Source organism: Ambystoma mexicanum, chromosome 12, assembly GCF_040938575.1.
Source record: "Ambystoma mexicanum isolate Mex_15411 chromosome 12, UKY_AmexF1_1, whole genome shotgun sequence".
NCBI classification, from domain to species: Eukaryota; Metazoa; Chordata; class Amphibia; order Caudata; family Ambystomatidae; genus Ambystoma; species Ambystoma mexicanum.
In genome coordinates, this window is record NC_090936.1 from 159913432 (window position 1) to 159938371 (window position 24940).

The window sequence follows — 24940 nt, forward strand, 5'->3', positions numbered from 1 at the left end:
ATATTGTAATTTTCTTTACTTGGCACAGACTAAGGGATTGATCTGCGGCTGCAGCATTTACAAAACCTAGCAGCTCGCGTGGCAACAGGCACACCCTATGGGGCCCATATTTCACCGGTGCTCTGTTCCCTTCATTGGCTCCCGGTTGCCCAACACATCAGGTTTAAAGTGTTATGCATCGTCCATCATCGCTGCATGACCAGGGTGCAGAATTTCTCTGAGTAAAGTTTACCCGCTATTGTGCTGCGTGCTGTCTGCGCTCTGCCTCTGCTGATTGGCCCTGTGTGCTTTCCTTCCGGCGTGTGCGGATTGGAGGCGTTACTTTTTCCACAGCAGCAGCTCTGTTATGGAATGAGCTGCCGTTAGCTATAAAAAAAATACCCAACCATCTGGTCTTTAGGAAGGCCGTAAAGACCTACTTGTTTTAGCGGAGCGGTTTTTGGTTATGGTTTGTGCCTTGCCCTCTAGCGCCAAGATACCTCTGGGTGACCATGCCCTGTAGAAATTTCCTTAACATAACATAACATCTGCACCATTCAAACAGCCAGTAGTTGTCCAATAAGGGACAACTACTGGTTTCACATGTTCCCCATATCTAAACTTTCTGGTACATTGGATGTGGAGTGGAACTAGACAGCTGCAGCCCTTTCCTAGGCAACACACCCACTAGCCCACGAAAGCAGCAGCTTTACCAGGCAAGTGCATGAAAGTATAAGGGATTTCCTGACCTGGCAAGACAGGAAGAAGGCCAAACAAGAATATGGCCGAAGAAGCAAGTGAAAATCTTTGGGCACTAGCCATGTTTAGTAACCATTGTGCGGTAAAGGTGAATGTGCACATGACAAATAATGCAAAAATGGTAAATATGTATCTGCTGCCACCAGCTTGTCTATAGGCACATATAAACGTAACAGAAAAACCCAAATGTAAAAAGCTAGGGTGATGCAAATCTATCCCCATGGCACTGCAATGTAAAGTGCTGGGTGCAAGGATACGAAGTAAAATAATTCAAAAGGGAAACATAATTTCCCAGTACTGATAGTCTGAAGGACAGATCAATCTCCCCATAATAATCAGCAAAAGGCATGGGAAGTGAAGCGGAAGCATTTACTTCCCTTCAAAAAGGCAGACCAGGTTCAGAAACAGAGCAAAAAGAAAGGGGTCCATAGCAACTATCGAGGGAAAGTTGCAAAAAGAGAAATCCTTCCTAACAACTCCGGTCATGAGAAGGTCTATACAGGCTCCCATCTTGCCTTGCATGCTGCAACCTATCCCTCATACACAGTGAAGACGATGTTGGGCCAGTGAGAACCCAGACACACACCTTGGAGGAGGGCACAGATTATGCACTAGTTTTGCAGGACCTGAAGGTGCAAATTGAGCTACTGTCCGATCTGGCCTATGATGAGGTGAAAGCGGCAGCCATTTGCATGGTAGCAGCCATTGCAGGCTGACGGCATGTGCACGTTAGAGATTGGCACATGGAGTCTCATCAGCAGGCCACAGCAACAAAAATGCCATTTGAAGGGAACATTTTGTTTGGAGATGAGTTGGAAGACAAGGCCCATAAGGTCTTTGGGACCGATAAACATGCTTGGAAGCTATGCTGAAGAAAGGAGCCTAGATATACACCTCTAGGAGAAGCAAAGAAGTGTGGCAGGACCCAGCAACCCACAAGGGGTTTTGGAAATGCTGGGGAAATGGAAAGCAACAGACCCCAAAGGCATTGGGGAAAGCACCATCACCAGTGCGTATGCAGAAGTCCTAACGTCAGGCCAATGGGGCCCAGGCTCCAATTCTTCTCAAAAGCCTGGGAGGCTCTATCCACAGATGCGTGGGGGACCTGGGTGGGAAGGAGGTGTTAAAAGATAGGCTTTCTATCTCTACCTACCAGGACAGGATCGATTGTCACCCCATTGCCAATGGGGAGGGCAAGAGAGATAATATTCTACAGGGGTAGCCCCACACTCTGGTGATATTCCCTCCTACTAAGTGAGGATATGTAATATGTATTTCAGCAAAAGGAAGGAACACACAACAATCAATAACAAACAGTAAATATACCCTCAGATAGCAGTTTCTCAAAACAGCCACTTAGCAAATATGGGCTGCATTCTGTGTTCTAAATGATCATCAAAAAACAATGTTACCAGCAAATATCATTTTTAATATATTAATCTCTTTTCAGCACAAGTAATACAGACAATTGTTTAAAAAACATATACACATCACATAGTCATATACATGTTAAAATCATTCCACCTCACAGTATCAGAAAAAATGCCAAATATTTGATCAGCAAAAAAACACAACAATGGCAACTCAATTATTCTTATTTCCCATTGTGTGAACAGGCCCAACTTATATAAGTTTCTGTCCTCTGTGTTATAAGTAACTGGACATTCATCAGGGGCAGAAGTAGTCCTGTGCTTCAGGTAGATTCCTCCTATTCGTACACCAGATTTCTATATCTAAGGGTAAAAAGACAAGAACGTATCACTAATACGGGCATTATAGGTTTAATTAATCACCATAGCCAGTCCCTAATCAACACTAGGGTATCAAGTATACAATATATCATATACCTAATCCAAAGGTCAAGAGAGATGCCATAACAAACAACATGCAGGAATTACTGATCAAGAAAGTTAATAAGGGAAGTTCACGATTTTATTCAATATTGTTTCTGCTGCTTAAACCATCAGGGAAAGGCAGACTTAAACCTGGACCTACAAAGAATGAATCTGCATGTGGCCAATCAAACATTCAAGATGGAGAGTCTGCAAAAGGTAATCCCCATGATAAGGAAAGGGTGCTTCCTAGCATCTCTGGATATACATGATGCATACTATCATTACACCATTTGGAAGACCCACCAGAGATTCCTGAGGTTTGCGGTCGGCAACCGACGCTATCAATTCCAGGCTCTCCCTTTCAGGCTCATGGTTGCTCCAAGAATCTTCACGAAGATGCTGAGTCCGGTGGTGGTGACTCGCCATCAAAGGGAATTCAGACGTTTCGCTATCTGGTTTATCGGGGCCTCATCTGAGTCTAAGCTGATTCAACAGGTGGCCATTACCTGCAGTACACTGGAGAAGATAGGGTTCACGTTGAACAGAGAAACGTCTAACCTACATCTAACACAAGACCTCAAGTTTATAGAGGCCAGATTTTAGACAGCCAAGGGCATGGTGCTGTTGTTGGAGGGAAGAGCGGACAGGACTCAGAACCTGATTGTATATTTGATGAGGCGGCAGCAGGCCTCTGCAAGATTTATTTTGCACACTTATCGATCATATGGCCCTCTGTGTGTTATTGGTCCCTTGGACCAGGTTGCACATGAGACCCCTGCTCTCGCACCTACACAGGCAGTGGATTGTGGAATCACAGAATTCTGAGAAGTTTATCCCCGTCCCGGAGGACCTGAAGTCTCAGCTACATTGGTGGTTACAACCCATAAATCTCCTGAAGGGGTTTCCACTATGTCAGCCTTGTCAGAACCTGGTTACCACCAATGCCAGCAAACTGTAGTGGGAGGCCACACTGGGATACCTCACGCATCAAGAATTGTGAGAGGTACAGTAGCCAACTCCCCCAACTGGAGGGAACCGGCAGCAGCAAGCATGGCTCTGCAGGTGTATTGATCAGTTCTCCAGGAGCAACTGTAGGGCTCAGAACAGACAATACTTTGGTCATGGTGTATACAAATGTGGTAAGTTGGAGCTAAGTCGAGAGGTTTGGAAGGAATGGCAAATTCCCTGGTGGAATGGGCAGATGTGCACCTTTTATCATTGAAGGCTGTTCATATCAAGAGGGGGGGAGAATTTGAAGGTGGACCAGTTAGGCAGGGTTTTTCCAATCAGCATCATAGGAACTGAAACAGGATATGTTTCCATTTTTATTTTTTTAACCCCTTTGGTTTTTACAAAAAGAAGCTTCAGACTTGGGACACCACTTTTGTTGTGCAAGGAGAGTCCGTGTCGAGCTTCCAGACAGCCCTACTTCGTGTTTGCCGGAGGCCCGCTGCCGTCAGGAGAGTTGGCTCTTTTGAGTGCTACATCCAAGAATTTGGCTGTCATCCTGGCCCATCTGGGAGAGTCTCCTGCGATCAGCCGAAACCAGCAAGTTTCGTCGTCGAGTGCAGTTGCGTCTGAAGTAAGTGGTGCCAAGTATGCTTGCCTTTCTACTGCTAAAGCTGGACATGACATGAGAAGGTGGTGGATCGTTTCCACTTGGTCTGGGACTTCACATAAGCGGCAGTGGGCGGCAGGCACCCGAGTTCGTGCGGCCAAAAACAGGATATGTTTCCATTTATTCCTCTGCAGTTTGGGACCCCGGTTCTGGATTTGTTTGCCTCCCATATCAATGTGAAGCTGGAGAGGTTTTGTTCAAGGTTCCATTGTCAGGGGGCTTGCGGCAAAGATGCAAGGAATATCCCTTGGCCGGGGGTACTGTTACATGGGTCCCCTCCTCTTCCATTGATTTAGTTGATTCTGAGATCGAGAAAACTAGTGTCCAATGTTTCACACTGGGGGGCATGGAAACTGAAAGGGAAGGCTTACAGAGGTTGGGTCGGACCTCGTTGTTGGCACAAAGGGTGCAGTGTGTAAGGAAACTGGCCACCATAAAGGTGTATGATAGGCACTGGTGGGAATTTCTCAAAGTGGTGCTCTAGAATGGGGTTGCTTGCCCCACAGTGTTCTACACTGACCATTCTGCAGTTTCTGCGTGAGGAGTTTCATATGGCCTGGCTGTGTCTACATTACGGGACCGATGGACGCCATCAAGGCAGTGCGCGATCCTTGGGAGAGAGAGAAATCAAGAATGAGAATCTGTTAAACAGGTTGTTGAAGAGGTTCGCCTATTCCGGACCTTGCCATGTGTCAGCTCTACCTTAATGGGATTTGTCATTGGTTTTGAAACCGTTGCAAGATGCCCCCGTTGAGTCTCTGCAGGAGATTGACTTGAGGTTTTTGGTGCCTAAGGCAGTGTTCCTAGTGGCTATCACCTCTGCTGGGAGATGTGGGCTCTTTTGTTCTTCCTTCCTGGACCCAGGATCACTAGAGGAAGTAAGATGGCATACTCTGGATGTAAGACAGGCCATTAATATGTATCTGGACAAACCTGCGTCCATGTGCAGATTGGATAGTCTGTTTGTCTCCTTTGGGGGTGCAAATCCGAGTATAAAGGCTACTGTCCCTACTATCAGTTGCTGGATAAGGGATGTGATTAAGCTAGCTTACAAGTGGTCTGGCCTAAAGGGGTTGCAGGACGTTCTATGAGTGGAACTTCAGCTTTCTGGGCAAAGCCCAGGGGGTGGAATGGTAGAACATTTGTAGGGCTGTGACAAGACATTCACGCCTTTTGATGACTGATGACTTTTCATACCAACCTTACATACGGTTGGTATGGAAAAGTAAGTAAACGTGTGAAAAAGGGGAAAACGGTGTACAAAAAGAGAAGTAAAAGAATGTGGCAGGAGTAACCCCCATTTAGAAAGTGCAAACAGGAAAGTCACATATTTTGCACATTTTTCAGGGAGTTCCAATACTGTGCAATTCGCACTTCTGACATACATGACATGATGATATTCCAAGATGGACAGTCTAGTATACCCCTATACCACGCTTTCAAAAATACAAAGGGTAAGGTGACAATATTTGACAAATAGCTCTGTGATAAATGGGTTGCAATCTTAAATCACTAAGAACAAAATACAAACTAGATTGGTGCTCATTTCATTTTTTTTTTACAACACTCACGTAACATTAAATTCGCAAAGCCTCAGGATTTGGATGTGAGGATAAAATGAATGGGACTTCAATGACTGCGTCAGGGTCCTCGGGTCTCCCTATATAGGATAGCAAATTCGAAACAGACATGGACCTTTAGAAAGCCTATAGGGCTGGGCAAGAGTCAGTCGTGATGTTTCCTTCTGCTGAATTCATTTTCATGAGTGGGACAGAGGTTAAATATGTTATAATGAGGAAAGTCAATGGCTGTAAGCCAGTAAACACAGAATGGCCGGTAGGGCTGAGGAACAAGACTAGGATTCACGATGCAGACTTTCATGCCCAATGAGATGCTTACATGAATAGCATTCAGTTGGTAGCTTTGCAGTGATATGAGCTCTGTACTCGGGGAAACTGACAGCATATCTCTACAGTAAGGGTTTTCTCAAAAGAGTATTTTTGTCAGCTGAAAACAAAGAGTTAATTCGGTTTTCCATGTTTAAGAAACAACTAGGGCAAGACATTGGTGAATGAAACACTTTATTTTTCTGTGGTCATCCCTAGCAGGAAACGTTGTGGCCTTTTCCATTAAGTCTTTAGTTTGCTTTGAACATGTGCTAGCAGGAAAAGGTCTGACGTCTTCAACCCACTGTTTACAGCAACATTTAATCAGCATGAAATTACACTGAGTTTGACCTAAAATCTGTGGACTGAATCATTAAGAAAACGCAAATCCCAAATAGAGTGAATTCTCTGGGATTTTGGAATTCGACCAACTGTTTTTGCCCAGCCTCAGTCAGGACTTAACCTCTTATAGATCTGTGGCTATTTTTAGGATTCATGACATCTAACTGTAAGGGGAAATTTACCGCAATTTTCTGCAGCGTTTCTGTATGGGGTTGCAGACCCGTGTATGCTCCGTTCTAGAAGTTTGTGTGGAGGGGAAACAGGTACTAATGAGCCGTGGTCGTACCTGTAATTGTAATGGGTTATTTATAACGCGCTTGATACCTAGAGGTTTCTAAGCGCGGACCGCACGCCGTCTTGCTTCTATGAGCATGTTGCCCCTGAGCTATCCTCCTGAGACAAACGTGTAGAGACACACATGAGAAAGTAAGGATTTGTTGTGAGTGAATAGACACGGCACCTTTAAGGCTGACCCACCTATGAAGAGGGAACATTTGGGGAGGAAGGGGAGGAGCGAAAAAGGAAGGCAGTATTCGAGAGGAGAGGATTGTGAGAGAAGGAATAAAAAGAGGTCTGCATTTGACATTCTTGGTTTCCGTATCTACAATAAAGAAGAAAAGGGTCTAACAGGATTTAGGGTGAGGGCACTTTGATATCTGACATCCCAGTAGTGAGCACATTAGTAACAGGAATGTACACCAAAAAATGACCTGCGGTTATGTCTGAAAGGGACACACAAGTAGCATTACCGGGTTATTGGGTGGTGAAAACTGTAAGCCGAGGTTGCTGCTAGGCAGCAGGCACTACTGGTGGCCTACCGGCAACCTTGTAATTAGGATCATTGGGTCTCATTAGGACCCTGGCGCTGACGGTATGAACGGTGCCGGTAAGGCACCGGCACCGTTCATACCATCCTGCCGCATTACGAGTTCTGCTCGCGGGTTCCTGACCGGTGCAATCATGCTCCCCACCCCCATTCTGCCCTAAAGGTCAGAATGCCGATCGGGAGGCCGGTATTACCGCAACCCACGAATGGGCAACTACCGGCTCATTCAACTCGTAATGGGTCAGTTATTGCCCTATCGCGGGTGGCAGGGCAGGTAGCGAGCATGGTGGTAGCCGTGCCTGCCATACAGACACGGCTACTGCCAAACTCGTAATGAGGCCCATTGTCTCTAACGCATACGCCAGAGTTCTGTGTGTAGCAGCTACTTGAAAGAATAGGGTCTCGGAAGAAACATGGATAGGGAAGGTTGTACATGCAGCACAGAAACAAATTAGTTCCGAGAACATGACTGCAAAGGGCATTCATGTTACAAAGGTGTACGAGGATAGACCTTATAGTTAGTAAGATAGCCCAGCGGGTTGAGCGCTCACTGATGCAATATTTATGTGTTCTGCAGGTCGCAGGATTCGAATTCCGGCAAGGCCAACTCAGCCTTCTGAGGTCAATAAGTGAATACCAACTTCGGTTGGGCGATATTGTATGCATATATGTTCTCTGTAAAGCGCTTAGGCGTTAAGAAATAACACATCATTATCAAAGATAATAGGCATCCAAAACATTTTTAGCCAGACCACGTTGTAGTAAACTCTTGCACAGATGACAGGAGGTGTGATGACTGGCTGGATGGCTTTTATTGCACAGGGAACATCTGCCAGGAACATGTAAGTAATACAAGGCCTGAAGGCTAGGCAAACGTGCCTGATAACTGCTGCAGGGCTGTGGGACTGAAATGTCTCGTGGTACGAGCCCCCAGGCCCAAATCTCGGAGGAGCCGGCAGGACGCGTCTTGCCACGTCCTCTGGTGCTCCCGTAATGCGCGCGAAGCGCGCGGGGGCGATCCTCGCCACCAAAGCGAGATCTCGCGAGAGTTGGTGGACTCCCGCGATATCTCTACACACCTCCCTTTGGTAAGGAAAGAGGAAGTTCATTGCATAACATAGTCACTGTATCTCACCGGTCTTCTGTGCTCTCTTCTCGGCCGGTCACCCTTTCCAGTGCGATCTTCCTGTTGCTCCTGTTCGGATTCTGGCATGGGCGATCCCGGTTCCATCTCTGTTTCTTCCCTTTCTTTGTCGTTTCTCTCGGGCTCCCGTTGTTCCCTTCGCTCATTGTCTACTCCTTCTTCGGCAGGTGGTCTCTCCGGGGTTCTTGCTCTTTCTTGTCTCTTCTGATATAGGGCTACTCTTTCCAGATTCCATGCGCGCCCGTCCTCTGTGCGGACATGGTTCGTTCCCCTGTGGACCACTTTGGTGGGTCTGCTGAACCGAGAGCCCGTGATTTGGTCCTTTTTTGGTAGTCTTATTTTGACCCAATCTCCCCTTCCAATGTCTGACGCTTGCTTGGTTCTTCTTCTTTGGTCACTCCATGTTTTCATGCGTGCCTTGCTGTTTTCAATTCTCCACACCACTTCTGACATGTCCACTGCTTCATCTTCTCTCACTTTGGATAACCATGGTGGTATGAGCGTGGAGGCTGCACTCCTCCCTCTCAACATTCGAAACGGAGATATTTGCGTTATTCTGTTAGGAGTGAGTCTGTGGGTTGCTATGGCCTCCTTGGTAGTTTTTAGGGGGTCCATCCCAGAAGCCGTGGCTAGTTGGATTGCTCCCTTAATGAACCTGTTGGCCCTTTTAACAAGCCCATTGGCTTGGGGATGATACAAGGCCGCCTTCTTTTGGCCTATATTGTGCTTTCTTAGGAATTGTTCCATGTCCCGTGAGATCAGTTGTACCCCATTGTCTGTTACTACTTCCTTGGGGAGGCCTTCTCTTTGAAAAATTTCAGTGAGGACTTCAATTACCGTCGCTGTGGTAATGTTTGGGACGAACTCAGCCTCGACCCACTTGGATAGGTAATCAACCAGCACTATGCCGTACCGATGTTCTGGTGCCATCGCTTCCAGAGGTCCTATAAAGTCTATGCCCACTTTTGACCACACCGCTTCTGGTACTTCTGTGGGAATTAGGGGTGCCTGTCTGAGTTTCAGTCTTTTGTCGCTATTGAGGCACTCATGACAGCGCTCTATCATGGTGCGAATCTCTTGGTCCATGGACGGCCACCAGTAGGCCTCCCGGACTCTGCGCCGGGTCATCGTGTTTCCCAGGTGACCAGCGTGGGCTCTGCATAGAATGGTGCTCCTCATGCCTACAGGTGGGATTATCTGGTCCGTCTTCATTATTATTACGTCCGTTTCAGATATCTCTTCGGCCACCTTCCAATAGGGTCTCATACCTTCTGGCACCATTTTTTCACCTGGCCACCCTTCCTTGATCCACTGACAGATTTTCGCCATGGCCGGGTCTTTTCTGTCCTCTTCCAGCCAATGTTTCTCGCTGAGTTCCATATAATCAGGTGCTTTTATGTCGGTGATCGATGCCACTATGCATTCTCCTTGTAGAAACGTGGTGGCCTTGTCTTTACCTTCTGGCAATCTAGACATGCAGTCGGCCTGCGAATTCTTCCACCCTGATATGTGCTGCACTTCAAACGTGTACTCCTGCAGTTTTGCTGCAATGCGTGCCAATCTGGGTGTGGACACTTTGGTACCTCCCGGGCTGAGCATGTGGATGAGGGGTTTGTGGTCTGTCACCAATTTGAATTTCGTGCCCCACACATATGTTCTAAAATGTTCTACCGCCCATGCGCACGCCAACATTTCCTTTTCTATGGTAGAGTAGTTCTGTTCCGCCGAGGACAAGGCCTTCGAGGCAAAGGCTACCACATGCTCCGTGTCCCCCTTCTTCTGCGTAAGAACTGCTCCTAGTCCGTATGCACTGGCATCCGTGGTGAGGACTGTATCCCACTCTGGGTTAAATGGCTGTAAACACGGCGCTTCCATGATGTGCCGTTTTATACTTTCAACCGTCTTCTTCTGGGGTTCTTGCCACGAGAATACCGAACCTTTTTTGAGTAGGTCACGGAGTGGTGCTGAGGTTTCAGAGAACAAGGGGATACATTTTGCGTAATACTCTGCCAGTCCAAGAAATGATCTTACTTCGTCTTTGCTGGTAGGTTCCGGTGCTTTTATGATTGGACGCATCAGATTTTGTTTGGGACTGATCCCTTTTTCTGAGATTTTGTACCCCAAGTATTCGACCTCTTTCACTTTGAATGCGCATTTTTCATGGCGTAGTCTCACCCCTGCTTCTTGCAACTTGGTCAGGACAGTTTTCAATGTGGCGTCATGCGTTTGTTCATCCCCTACGTACGTGCTGAGGTTTCAGAGAACAAGGGGATACATTTTGCGTAATACTCTGCCAGTCCAAGAAATGATCTTACTTCGTCTTTGCTGGTAGGTTCCGGTGCTTTTATGATTGGACGCATCAGATTTTGTTTGGGACTGATCCCTTTTTCTGAGATTTTGTACCCCAAGTATTCGACCTCTTTCACTTTGAATGCGCATTTTTCATGGCGTAGTCTCACCCCTGCTTCTTGCAACTTGGTCAGGACAGTTTTCAATGTGGCGTCATGCGTTTGTTCATCCCCTACGTACACAAGGATGTCGTCCTGGAAATATGCGACGTTTTTGACCTTTCGTAACAAGGCATCCATCATGCATTGAAACGCTGATGCTGCCGACGATAACCCGAATGGCATCTTGGTGAACTGATAGGTGCCAAATGGTGTGGTGAATGCTGTGAGGGGTTTTGACTCTTCATGCAATTGTATTTGGTGGTATGCGTTTCTCATATCCAGTTTTGAGAAAATCTTGGCTTCCTTCATCAACAAAATGAGTTCATTTATGCTCGGTAGTGGGTAGTTGTCGGTGATGACCTCTAAGTTTAAACTGCGAAGGTCTATACACACCCTTAGCTCTTGCGAGTTCGGTTTCTTTATCAGCACTACTGGGCTCAGCCATTCTGATGCTTCAACTTCTTCAATGACACCCTCTTCTCTCATTTTGTCCAATTGATCCCTGAGAGTGTCGCTTGCGGTTGCTGGCACAGGCCTCACTCGATGTTTGACTGGGACGGCATTCTTTTTGAGCATTATTTTATGGACAAAGACCTTTATGTGACCCGCTCCTCCGAGAAAAGTTTTGGGTAGTCACTCTTGACAATGGGCCCATTCCTCGCGCAGACAGACAGTACCTGGTCTTCTGTGCTGGGGTCCAGTTTGATTTTGAGCTCGTCTTGGTCGTCCCATCCCAGTACTGCTGGGCCTTCGTGGCTGAAATAAACTCTGGTGGTGGTTTATCTTCCTTTAAACTCCACCTTCCCTTTGATATATCCCAGTAGTTCAACTGACGCCCCTCCAAATACTGTGGGTTTGTGTCGTGTGGTGAGAACTTGGACCTTTTCTTTTCCCACCATTTCCTTGTATGTCCGTAGGGGTATTATGGTGAGGTCCGAACCAGAGTCCGCCATAACTCTTGTTTCGCGACCGTCAATTTTGATTGTGCAATGGGGCTTTTCTCTTCTTGCCCTTGTGCTGTTTACCATAATGACTGTGGGTCTCCCCTCATCTTCTGAGGACGATTCTCGCTCCCTGTTGTGATCCGTGTTTACACTGGTGACTTTCTTGTTCCTCCACCGACACACCAACGAGAAATGGCCAATGCGTTTGCAGATGGAGCACTCCTTGTCTCTAGCTGGGCACTCCCTATCGAATGCCAGGTGTTTCGTGCTGGTGCACCTGTGGCATTTCAGGGGTTCTTTCTTACCTCCTCTCCCCTCTCTTGTGTCCGGTGTATGTCGTTCTTTCTTTGAGTGAAATGTGACTGCTTGGATTTCAGCAGAACTCTGGGTTCCCGTGAGTTCTTTTCGTCTTCCCGCTGTTTCTTCAACCGCTCTGGCAATTTCGATCGCCTTCTCTAGTTGTAATTCTTTCTCCATAATGAATTTATCTTGAACTTTTCTGCTGTTGGTGTGGACTGTCAACATGTCGCAGATGAGACTCTCAGCATTGTTGCCGAAACTGCACAGCGCCGCCAGTTCTCGCAGCTTGGTGACGTAATCGTCGACAGGTTCGGATATTTCTTGTCTGCGGGTGTAAAAGCGTATTCTATGCAACACCGTGTTCTCTTTACTGGCAAATCTCTTCACTATTCTCCTAACCGCCTCCTTAAAGACGTCATCGTTGTCGCCTGCCACCGGGATCGGGGTAAGACTCTCAAACACCCGCTGTCCTTCCACTCCTAGGGCATTAAGTAACATAGCCCTACGCCGTGCCGCTGAAAATCCTGCCCCTCCTAGCGCCTCTACATACGTCGTGAAAAGGGGTTGCCATTGCGGCCACGGGATGGCGGGTTTACCTGGAGTTTGCAGGAAGGGGGGTGGCGGTGTTGCTCCTTGCATGTTCCCACGTGGGTTGCAGTGGTGATCCTCGTCGCCAATTTATGTAGTAAACTCTTGCACAGATGACAGGAGGCGTGATGACTGGCTGGATGGCTTTTATTGCACAGGGAACATCTGCCAGGAACATGTAAGTAATACAAGGCCTGAAGGCTAGGCAAACGTGCCTGATAACTGCTGCAGGGCTGTAGGACTGAAATGTCTCGTGGTACGAGCCCCCAGGCCCAAATCTCGGAGGAGCCGGCAGGACGCGTCTTGCCGCGTCCTCTGGTGCTCCCGTAATGCACGCGAAGCGCGCGGGGGCGGTCCTCGCCACCAAAGCGAGATCTCGCGAGAGTTGGTGGACTCCCGCGATATCTCTACACACGTCTACAGGGATTCCTGTCAGAAGTGTACAGGGAGTACAGCTCAGCCATGTGTTTACAAGGAGAGAGTGACAAGGGGAGAGACTGTGGTGGTGGTGTGGAGTGCATACCTCAGTTCAGCAGCTTTTTTGTTGAGGAATATCCATCTTGAGATCACGGGAAGGGGATCTCGCGAGATCTCGGGAAACGAGAAGCGCGAAGCAACGCGCTGCCGGGAGATTCCGGCGGGCAGGGCAGCGTAGTGAACGCACCGCCCCAGCGCTCCTCCTGATCCAGGGAGCTCAAGTGACCCAGAGCCCAACCAGAGTGGATACAACTCCCAGAGCGTAATGCCAAGGCTGAAGGAAGCCACCTGGGTGCTCTGGGAGTCTGCCCGTGAGCTGACATTGTGTACACTCAGCCCACAGTGAGTAAACTGTAGGGCACATAGACAACAACCAATGTGAGTACAGCCCTTCCCCCTAATAGACATTACGTGCCCCTGGTTAACAGTTTATGTGGTATGCAAATAAACACCGCTTACCGCACTACCAGTGTCCTGTCTTCTTAGAGAACACTACATTCTCCCACTTCAGAAATGAGTTACGTTGTCCGTGTTGTCATGTGTGAGGTCATGAGCAGTGCTTTGGGGGAGTCAAGATTATTGTTCTTTCTTAACTGGTACATTTGAGATGTTTAAGATTAGCGTCTTAACTGTAACGTCCTTTCAAAGGATGATTTTGCCATGCAATATATGTATAGACATATGCAGGAATAAACTAGTTTTCATATGTAGCAGTGTATTTGTTTTCCAATGCCATCTCACTCTTTCAACTTCGTGACTTAATGAAAGTCGCGTGCTGCACGTGTAGCAAGCACAAGGTGAGCAAGGCTAACGTCCTTCTGCCTCTAGACTCGAGGGAACCTGCGAAGGTTGTACTATTCACAGAGCGGGGTCCCTGGGGTTGCACTGACTTGCGCAGAGACGAGCAAGACTTTCCATTTCCGGGAACCTGTTTGTGCCAAGCTGCACTCTGTCACTGACATCACTGGCTCCGCAGGGAACACAAACACCGGGCAGCTGCTGAGTCGGTTCTTTTCAGACTATGATTATAAATACACCTGGCGCACGCGCGCGAAGATCTCCTGCAAGGAGTGAGATGTCATGGATGGGAAGAGCTACAGCATTGTAGATTAGCAACTATTATCAACTGGAATGCATTCTGCGGTTGGGGCGGGCGGGCATGGGGGGAGAGCGGAATAGAGACCACTGGGTTCAAAAATAAACTACCTGGGATCCGGCCATCTTCCCTCTCTTGGCAGCATCGATCGGTCGCCAGACTAACCAGGTGAGGCAGAGATAACATGGTATTCCTCTGCTCTATGTCATAGCAGGAGGGCACAAGGGCATAGAGTATTTAGAAATATCTTCACACACTAATGGCTTCCTAGCCACACACAAGGGCACCTGCAACCAAAGTATAACTGAGCTTGAGCTCACCCGCCTCACACAGGAATGAACTTGGATAATTAGCTGGGCGCCTTGTAATGATTATGTCATTGCGCAAGCACATGGCATAGTTAAGGTTAAGAGGAAGTCTCCATGGAGAAAATAACTTTTTCTTAATTACCCTTGAATGAAAACATCTTAACAAATTCCACAGTGATATTTCGATTTAGCCGCACGTGCATGCACAATTTCAAACGTTTTCATTATGGCTCCATAGGTAAAGAAAAGTTTGCTTTGATCGCGTTTTGAGCAGCTTTTAACGGTATCCCTACAAAACATCCCCACCAAAAATATCGCCGTGCATATGGCCGTTTGTCTCGCCATAGGCGATATTTTTTGGGGAGATAGTTTGTGGGAGTGGGGGTTGCGGGGGTGTCCCCCGCACATTTCAAAATAATGTGGGGGTTGCAAGGGTGTCCCCCGCAGGGTCCATGGGTCAATATTGCCGCAAAAATATGGCTATATTTTTGTATCGCAATATTTTTGCGCAGATATTAACACATTAACATGGGGTTTTCCTATAGGAAAACAATATATATTTTTGAGCCACATATCTCAAAATTGGCCACTTTTTCCAATTTTTGGGATGCACCTAGATTTCATCTGGAATTGGTGCATTGAAAACAAATTAAAATTGACTTTGCTAATTTTGAGATATTAACGATTTGAGATATGTCTATATATGTGTTGTGTTATGTTATAGAACTTATACAGCACACTTTCACCCAAGGGCATCTTGGCATGAGGATGCACACAGCAGGCACGGCGAGCTATAATCTAGAAACTGAACTGAAGATGGTTCTTAATACATCTAAGAGCGACAGGCAGATCATTCCACAGTTTGCCTGCAGAGACGTGAAATGTGCTTCCGCCTAACCTTGATAGGCGAAATGTCAGGATAACCACTAAACAAGCATTACCAGAATGTAGAGTCCGCCCAGCGGTATAATGCGGAAATGTATCCTGCAGGTAATCAGCCCCCTGGCAATAGTACGCTCGGTGGACCAAACACAAGGATTTAAACATGATTTTTTGGGCCACGGGGAGCCAGCGAAGAGCTCGAAGCACATGGCTGAAATGAGAGCCATATGGAGTAAAGGTGGCTACCCGGGCAGTCATATTCTGCAAGAGCTGTAACCGATGTATAAGCCCAGCTGATTGGGCCAAATACAAATATGACGCATGCGCAATAACAATAACGTTTTCCTCATTAAATAATATGAACAACATACAAACTGTTAAGAACAACACCACATGGAATATAGTAAACCACACACCAACCATAAAAACACCAACCAATTCTGAGATGCAACAATTTAAGATTAATCTATATATGAAATATGCACACTAACAATAACATATTTGTAATTAAAATAGGAAAAACACACGCCAGCCATACAAACCATATGCATACACACTAACTGCATACACAGTACAAGAACAACACACGCCATATAACAAACACATGCCAGCCAAACACCCACCACAGCGTGCACATCACAACATAAACTACACGCTATATAACAAACCTCATGCAAACCATATGCACCCCCCAAAATGCATGCACAGTACAACACAGTAAAACACTGCATATACATCATAACATACACTAAAGCAACAAAATACAGAAAACTTAATTAAAAACACAATAACTATTGTCAAAGGTGCTGTTTACAATACAACACACAAAAGTAAAACAGCCCATCACAAAACACAGCAACCCTTATTAAAAACAGAATGCAACCTTATTAAAAACACATGCACCGTATGCACACACCTCCACTGCGTACACATCACAACATACACTAAAGCAACATAATACAGCAAACTTCATTAGAAACACAATAACCATTGGTAAAAGTACTGTGTACATTACAACACACAAAAGTAAAGCAGCCCATCATTGCAATACATTACTTAGGGCTTAAATAATATTTCCTAAAAATAAACTATACCCCTCATTTTGTCAAAATAGCTGAACTGTTACTTTTCATGTTCATGTTAAAGGACATTTAATCCTGCACACTATCACCACTGGAGTGGTCCCCTGGCGCTCTGGTGGATCTGAAAGGTAGGAGAGTGGAATGTGTTAGTAGGGTACAGTGGGAAAAGGTAGAGCGAGAGTTGTGATGTCCTGTTGACAGCTTCAGTTCGGTTAACAGCGTTCGCTGAGCATGAGTGTGCGTTTCGGATCGGTAGACTCCCATGTGCTGTTGTGCATAACTATGTGTGGTTTGCTTTGTTATTGTGATGTAGTGAAGTGCGTGCGGAATGCTGTGCAGGGATGTGGTTGTGTGTGTTTAGTGTTTTAGGGTTGTATACAGAGAATTGAGGTTTGTACCGGGTGTGGTTAATGGGCTTTTCTTGCCTTGTTGCTTCGGACTTCAGTGTTAAGTGTCTCTGCCTGTGCTTTGTACTTCGGCATTCCATGGCAGGTCATTCGCTGGGTTCTGTGCATGGCGGTGGCATGCCCCTGTGACTGTCTGGTGGTCCGTTGGTCGTGGGGTGGTGAGGGCCTCCTCCCATCCCTGGGTCATGGTGGGTTTGCTTGAGGTTTTCATTCTTAGGTCGTTAAAGGGGTGGGCCTTATGTTGCAGTGAAATATACAATGTCTCCCATGTTGAACAAAAAATGTAGATATGCATCAATTTACAACAATCCTAGTGGCAACTGAGTCAGAAGAGTCCACAGCCCTTGCACAGGTATTCCTTAAGAAGGAGAGGCTGCAGGTTACTGAAGAGTGTGGGTATGTTGCTGTATTGCTCTACCCTGAAAAGTGCACGGAACAACCATAAATCACCAATGCAATTATAGAGCAAATACTTCAACCCATAAACAGACAGACACAATAACTCACAGCCATGCACTCTTTAGAAGATAATCAGCTCTTTACGGCTATTTATTCAAAGATTACATGTACATAGATATAACTCATAAAACTAATATGGACATAGATCACAGAAGAAGTAAAGAAATCAAAAGAAATACATAACCGTGTGCGTAATCAAAGTCCTCATCTCGTCCAGAAGCGACTGGAAGACTCCGGGGCAGCCAGGCCGAGAGTGCCACAGCTCACAGGAAGGCCAGACGGAGCGTCCTTCTCTGGCTGAAGTCTCACCTGATCCCCTCCGGGTTTCCGCATATATAGGAACTCCACAAAGGGGAGTTAATTATCAAACCTTCTGGAATTGCACCTGCGCAGTTGAGGAACAGCCGTCGGTTGCCAGCTGGGTCAATCGAGAGCTCCCCCCAAGGAACGCAGGGCCTCCCTGCTCTAAAAACATGTGCCACAGTGAACAGTAGCAAGTCATAACAACATGAGCTTTTCCCAGCAGAAATGGCCTTGACAACATACCAAGTTTGAAAAAGCATGTTTGTCGCAGCACTGTGAATCTAACACTTCAGCAAAATGTGTGCAGCCTTTCACTGCGGAGTGAAGTAAATATCCAACATGGCTCAGAGCGCTCCCAGAATGCATTGCGCGCCCGCGCCATTTTGAACCAAGCATAAATCAAGCAGAACAATTGCCTGTATGCTCAACAGTCCAAGGGCAAAGTATGAACAATTACAGTGACACTGTGCCAAAAGTTCCAAGGTTGTATGCTTGATTGCATGCAATTTATTGTGAAAATTGCCTGACACGTGTTTCGAGCAAAAGCGCTCTTCGTCTGAGGCTGATTGGTCGTAAACGATATTTGTCATGCAAATCAATTAATTGTACACCCAGGAACAGATCAAAGTAGTACAAACAGGCGGTTATACATATGTCCATAGGTTATTAATACACGTCAATATATATGCAATGCATTCAATCATAGATATCAAATTAAAAAGCATGTGTAAATTAGTCATCAATGTGTTCAAACATAAATTAACCAAATCATCGCGGATGCGCATATAATCCAAACATATAATTCAAACATAACAATGAGGAGAGAGAAAAAAAAGAAAAAACAAATTTGGTTAATGAACATCCAATAAAATAAAACACGCCATGGATGGGCGCCAAAGTAGCAGACGATCCATAGTCAGGTCACTGAAAATTATATAAAATACATAGGGCCTCATTACGAGTCCGGCGGTAACCGTGCCGGAAAAACCGGCAGGCTACCACCTGACCCATTTTACCATTCCGCCTCTGTGATTCCCGGAATCACCGGGACATTACGACCCCGGTGACCCGGGAATTCCGGAGGCGGAATTCCGTAAGTCCCCATTCCCATGGACTCCATGGGGATGGGGACCATGGAAACACTGGTTCCGTCTATGACAGAGCCGGTGTTTCCATGTCTGCCTGCAGGCGGGTGGTGTAAATCCCGCCAGGTCAGACCTGGCGGGAGTGACACCTCCTGCCTGCAGGACTCTTAATCAGCCGGTCTGGAAACAATGGTGGCAGCGGTTTTGCCGCCACCGTTTTTTCCGGACCGGCAGGGTCGTTATGAGGCCCATTGTGTCTTCTGAGGTCATTGAATGTCTCTATAAAGGAAATCATATACACAATAATTCAACATTTGTTGGCACTCAAGACTTAATATAGCTCCACCAGTGGACTCTTTGAAAGAAAAAAGGGAAGCTTGAATTTACCAGACAGGTGCATAGCCTGCTGGAAACCCTTTCGGATGCTTAATTACTAAAATAAAGGAAAACACATGCCTATGTCTGTCAAGTAACTCAAATTCATTCAATATCTGAAACTCCATAGATCTAAAAATTGCATAAATAAACTGAAAGCGTACCTCTATCACTTCGCAGTTGCGGAAGAACCTGTCTGATTATAGTCAAATCGTGTTTAATTGTTGAACAGGCGCTGTTTGTATAATATCCAGCACGATTCAATTATCCGCAAAGTCCCAGCGTTAGTTGGAAGACAAAATAGTTGAGGCATAATAAGGAAGCGCTATCTGTATTACAAATCGGACATTAAGCGCCGTGGCCGTGCAGAGGTCCAAGGGACTGTGTGTGAAAAGTCTTACCTCGAAAGCCTGTGCGGCCTAAATTAATGTTGACAGGAAGTTGCTGCTGTGCCTGGCGGTAATGCATATGTTCATTAGGTCGGAAACTAGCAGGTTGTATCTGAGCAGGCAGAAATGGCTATAGTCATTATATAGATAATTGAATCGTGCTGGATATTATACAAACGGCGCCTATTCAACAATTAAACATTATTGGATTATAATCTGACAGGTTCTTCCCCAACTGCAAAGCGTTAGAGGTACGCTTTCAGTTTATTTATGCAATTTTTAGATAATGAATGAATTTGAGTTAATTGAATGACATAGGCATAGGCATGTCTTTTTCCTTTTATTTAGTAAGTGAGCACCCAGAAGGGTTTCCAGCAGGCTAAGCACCTGTCTGGTAAGTTCAAGCCTCCCTTTTTTCCCTTTTTTCTTTCAAAGAGTCCAGTTGTGGAGCTATATTAAGTCATGAATGCCAACAAATGTTGAATTATTGTGTATACGATTTCCTTTATGGAGAAATTCAATGACATCAGAAAACACAAGGTATTTTATATCATTTTCAGTGATCTAACTATGGCTAGTCTGCTACTTTGGTGCCCATCCATGGCGCATTTATTTTATTGGATGTTCATTAACCAAATTTGATTTTCTTTTTTTTCTCTCTCCCCATTGTTATGTTTGAATTATATGTTTGGATTATATGCGCATCCACAATGCTTTGGTTAATTTATGTTTGAACACATTGATGACTAATTTACACATGCTTTTTTATTTGATATCTATGATTGAATGCATTGCATATATATTGACATGTATTAATGGCCTATAGACACATGTATAACCACCCATTTGTACTGCTTTGATCTGTTCCTGGGTTATATTATTCATGATCTTTGTACAATTAATTGATTTGCATGACAAATATCGTTTACGACCAATCAGCCTCAGATGAAGAGCGCTTTTGCTCAAAACACGTGTCAGGCGGACTCTTTTTCACAATAAATTGCATGCGATCAAGCATACAACCTTGAAACTTTTGGCACTGTGTCACTGTAATTGTTCTTACTATGCATCAATTTACACTTATTCTAGCATGATTAATTGTTTAATGATTAGCAGTTCCATGCATCTAAGTGTTCATGTAACCAAGCATGTAAACACACCTTTAGTTTATACTAGGTGTAATAAGTCATTTTTTATTTGTTGACATAATTCTGTTCCTCTCCTTTATCCTAAATTATTTCCCAAGCGTGTAACAAATTACATCTGTTATTTCGCCACTGTCGTGATAGTGAATACGTTTTTCCACGATTTCTTCGCATTTGTCACTGCGATATCCATTCCATTGAACATTTACATTTTCTAATGGTAGTGCATCCAGCACTCATGTTAAATAATGTTGAAGCCAAAAAATCCTGGAATCAGCAAAAAGCAATACATTCTCTCCCTAAATTTAAACAAAAATATACAATACCTTTAACGTATTTCACACACAAGTACATAAATGTACACATACAACCTTTTTTTTATAACACTTACCTGTTGTTCTATTTTACATTAACTGCAACATCAACTTCTTTAACTTGAGCACTTATTAATCCCCATAAGCACAGGCAAAACTATCATTTAAAGTGCATTCACAATGTAAATTAGGTACATAACACTATATGTACGCACATGCGAAATATATACTATGCATAATTAGCTGTACAAACATTGTGCGCATGCATACTGTAATCACGCTGCACAAATCCTCATAAGCATGTGACATTGATAATTAAAAGTGAATGCCTAATGTAATTTACATATATAACACTATACAGACAGGAAGTGCATGTTCACTGTATAAACTACAGCAATTTCATGTAAATTACATATATAACATTGTACAAAATAAAAATGTTAAAAGTATGCAAAGACAAATAATACATACAATACACATTAGCTTGTACATTTATTTGGTGTTCCATTTTACATAACCTGCAACGTAAACATCTTTAACTTGAGCACTACCGCAATCTCCATACACACGTGCAAGCATTAATTAGGTGCGCATGCGTAATGTAAAGTACAAACATATTGTTAGAGAAATATTATGCGCATGTTCTCATTCATTATGTTGTACTGTATAGGCAAGTGGAAACAATAAGCGTTAGCATTATGCAAAATACGCCGATTTTGCGGATGCATTAATACTCCAAAAAAATTTAAAATATAAAAAAAATGAAAATGAAAATACTCAGCTACAAATCATACATACACATCGCATTTACTTGTAAATTACCCCTAGCAGTTTCAATTAAATAAAAAATGCTGAATTACTACATAGCATTTTTTAGTTCACACACGCACACACCAACAATTACTAACAGCACATGCACGATATAAACTACAGCTATGTTGCTATAGTAATCACCAATGAACATACAGAAACACTCCGCTGAACTTCTTTCACAACAAACGCACCTGCTGTTTATGCTTTTAACCACACCCAAACATGGCACCTATCCAACCATACTTATTAACCTTATTAAACGATTGGATTGAAGGCAGTCACCAGTGTGGATGCAGAGTAAGTACCCTTTATAAACTTTTAAAAAAATGAAACAAAAATCCCTAGTAGTAGTATTAATAATTTTGCACTTCTATAATTAATACTTGGTATTTGAACACATAACAGAATGCTTATTTTATTTGAGAAAATTAAAAAATGTCAAACCCTTCTTTGGATGCTTCTACGGAGCCAGATTAGTTAAAAAGTCATTGGGCCTCATTACACGGACGGCGGTGGACCAAGGTGCTATTAGCACCATGGTCCATGCCGGTAAAATACCGGCACCGCCTTGGAGGAAAGGGAAATTACCGCCCTATTCCAAGGTTGGTGGGGCGGTAATTCCCCCTTCCCCCATTGCCCTTCCCCATTCCCATTTTTGCCCCATAGGGCATAATGGGAATGGGGATGGTGCTAATTACGGGAATGGGGATGGTGCTAATTACGGCACCGCAAATTGTGGTACCGTAATTAGCTCCCTGGTCCCTTTGCGGGTTGGTTTTTAACGTCTGCAAAAAGCAAGCGTTAAAGTCTCCAACACGCAAAGGGACCTCTTAGTAAGGCGGTAAGGGTTAACCGTCACCGGTACCATTAACGGTGACCGTTAACCCTTACCGCCGTCCGTGTAATGAGGCCCATTGTAAAATTTACATTTGCTAGTGTCTGGAACAATTTCTTATATGTTAACACCATTAAACATTAAAAACATACACTTCCAGTAAGTAATTTTAGAATGGTATATTGCACTAATTATTAACTGCAAATACGAATGTATCCATCAGCGTACTATTTATAGGTTCAAGAAGTTTGGACGCTTTATAGCTTCAACGGGTGTATTCTCAATAACCATTGATTAGGTACACTTAATGACATAAGTGTCCTGGTAATTTTAACATACATTTTTTCATCCCTACCGTACCTTTAACATTAGTAACATACAATTTTCAAAAGTTACCAGCATAATAATGATAAAACTACTTCAGTAAATATGAAGTGCAAACACACATGTATGTAGTAGCACACTATTTATAGGTTCAATGAGTCTGTATGCTTCATATTCTTCAACAGTTGTGCACCCTCAATAACCATCCATTAGGTACACTTTTTATTTAACCAGTGTCCACGTAAATATAAAATACGTTTGTTCACACCTACTGATTGTATAACATTAGTAACATACACGTCTACACACTAATAACAGTACTTCAGTACGATTTCAATGTACGCTGTTTCTGTTCATTATAATAATGTACATTTACCTACCACAACAGTATGTGTAACATAGGCTCCAGCTTCCCAGACATCACAGCTTCACACTGGAATGCCTTACCTACGCACCTTAGGGGGATTGACTCTCACCTAGCCTTCTGCAAAGCCATTAAAACTAGGCTATTTGTCTGACTTGCACGACCTCCAAAGTGTCTACTCTGTACACTGTTAAAAGATTCTCACCAGGTACCTAATTTAGCCTTCAAAGTTTTTGCCACGGTTGTAACCTTCCAGTGCCTCCAACTGTTCTGTAACTAAGCACCTCTCATTCTGTAACCAAGAAAACAAATGTTTTTTCCCACCACTTATGTAACCATAATCTTGCCTACGTACACTTTCATGTACACTTTCACTGGCACTCTCTTCCTCTCTCTCTCTATCCACTCCATTTCCTCGTACTCCTCCTTCTGTGCCTCCTTGAAATCTTTTCTTCTTCACCCCCGTCCTGACATCCCTCTTTAATTTCTCCTATCCCCTTTTATCCCTCTTTCCATCCTTCCTCCCTACAACTTCCCTTCTTCTCCATTCCTACTTCCCCTCCACCTGTAATCGCATCTTGCTCCACTACCCTGACCTCCCTTAGTTCATCCCTCTTTCCTTCCCCTGACCTATATCTCTTACATTATCCACAACAAATTGTTCTGTATGCTGTTTTTGATGGTTTGTTTCATGTCTTGTAATTTTATGCTGCTATTATCCTATGTATTCTTGTTGTTGAAATGTAAAGCACTTTGGCGTAAAGCGCTATATAAACTTAATAAATACAAATGTAAAAGTGCCTCAATGCCTGTGGCCTGCAGTGTGCTCTACAAATAAAAAATGAGTAGTGTACAATTTATGAAACATTTCATAATTTGCATACTAACTACAATTGTATCTTTGTACGATTTTGTTGAATCATAATGCACACTTCCTTATTTATTTAAATATGTATGCATAATGCTCACCATATATTAAACTTAATGTACAGTTTACAAAGCTAAATGCTTCACATTATAAGCGTATCAATGCTTACATTAGGTACATTGGAAATGGATCCTTATTAGGCATTTTAGCTTTTTGAAAGTGTGTCCCATGTTTATGATAATATACATTTGATAGACTTATGTACACTTAATTTAATCTTCATTGTACTGCATACATTATCTAATTTCACTTATTAAATATGTACTAATGTGTATATTCCATAGATACAAAAATGTAAGCATATACTTTTTAAAAGTGTGTACACTTTACATTGAATGCGTTGTATCATTGTTTATAAGAAACATTTTATGTGTGCACATATTTTATATTTTATTTTTTATTTATTTTCATTTATTTATAGACAGGAGGAACAATGCTCTTTTGATCAAAAAATAACATACAATAGATAAGAAATCAGATTTGACGTGAAACAGTGAGCTTCTTACAATGCGATGTGTTTGTGGAACATTCTGACCAGTTTGTGGAGGGGAGTACATGGAAAAATCACCAGGAACAATGCATAAGTGGACATATGTAGATTAAGGACAACCAACATTGGCAATTTTTAAGTGCAGGTAGGCGGTATGGCCAGCTGTGCTCAGGATATTACCATGATGGGTGAC

At 44.1% G+C, this 24940-nt stretch overlaps 1 long non-coding RNA gene across 1 annotated transcript in view; it reads right to left on the reverse strand.

The window, feature by feature from the left end:
• Nucleotides 1-2146: 2146 nt before the first annotated feature.
• Nucleotides 2147-24940, reverse strand: part of LOC138513404 (uncharacterized) — a 236605-nt gene continuing 213811 nt past the window's right edge. Inside the window, exon 5 of the long non-coding RNA XR_011281754.1 lies at nt 2147-2471. This is a non-coding gene — a long non-coding RNA (uncharacterized lncRNA). The remainder of the gene's footprint in view (nt 2472-24940) is intronic.